Here is a 902-nt window from a genome sequence, read left to right on the forward strand (position 1 = left end):
TGGACTCACATGGATTTGAAGGTAAAAATTTCAACAGTGAGCTGAGAACACTATTACTGATTGTCTTAAAAAAAATTCTGTTTCTGTGACTAAAATGTGATTGGTAAAAAAAAGGCCCACCTGTCCCTTTAAAAAAACAAACTTACGTAATGTTATGAAATAGTTTTTGGTTAAAAATTAACGGCTGTTTTTAGTTTGCAATGTGAGTATGTGTATCGTTCTCTTCAGGTACACCAATTTTCCGTCCTACGTCTGTGGTTTCTCCAAAAATATCTGAAAATGTCTCTTACACATACAAGACTTGTATACTCTACTTAGTATAGCACTGGTGCATTATTTCGTCTATTCTATTGAACGGTTTAACCTTACTAAGCTGTCTCCTGCAACCAGCATTAGCTGAAGGGATACCTTTAATGATGTAGGTTTTCAAGAGGGGTTAAGAATCATATATCAGAAATAAATATTGATATTAAAAGGTGTAAATTATGTTATATGTCTGTATATTAAATTTCTTACATCTAATAAATCACTGAACTATCAGAACATTGACAGGCTAATTCTGTTAGACTTTCTTAGTAATCAAGATGTTATTATCAATGATGGGTTAATTCTGTTATGCTCTATGTAATAAATTGATTATTGATTTCATAATGATGATTAGATTTCAAAATGGAATAGAAAATCTCCCATAATTTTGTACACGATGTCTCAATGATACAGCATATAATATACGTTTACACGTACATGTATTTGTAAAATATATTTTAAGACTTGTACAATTATTTTAAGGTTTAAGGTATACAATGAACCCAATATATTTTCATCCGTATAAGTCAGCGTATTCTTTAGTATGAAACAAATTTGAAACTTGTTCATTCTTTGAAAGCATCTGTGTTCTGTTC

Source organism: Lottia gigantea (genome assembly GCF_000327385.1).
Source record: "Lottia gigantea unplaced genomic scaffold LOTGIsca_52, whole genome shotgun sequence".
Taxonomy (NCBI): domain Eukaryota; kingdom Metazoa; phylum Mollusca; class Gastropoda; family Lottiidae; genus Lottia; species Lottia gigantea.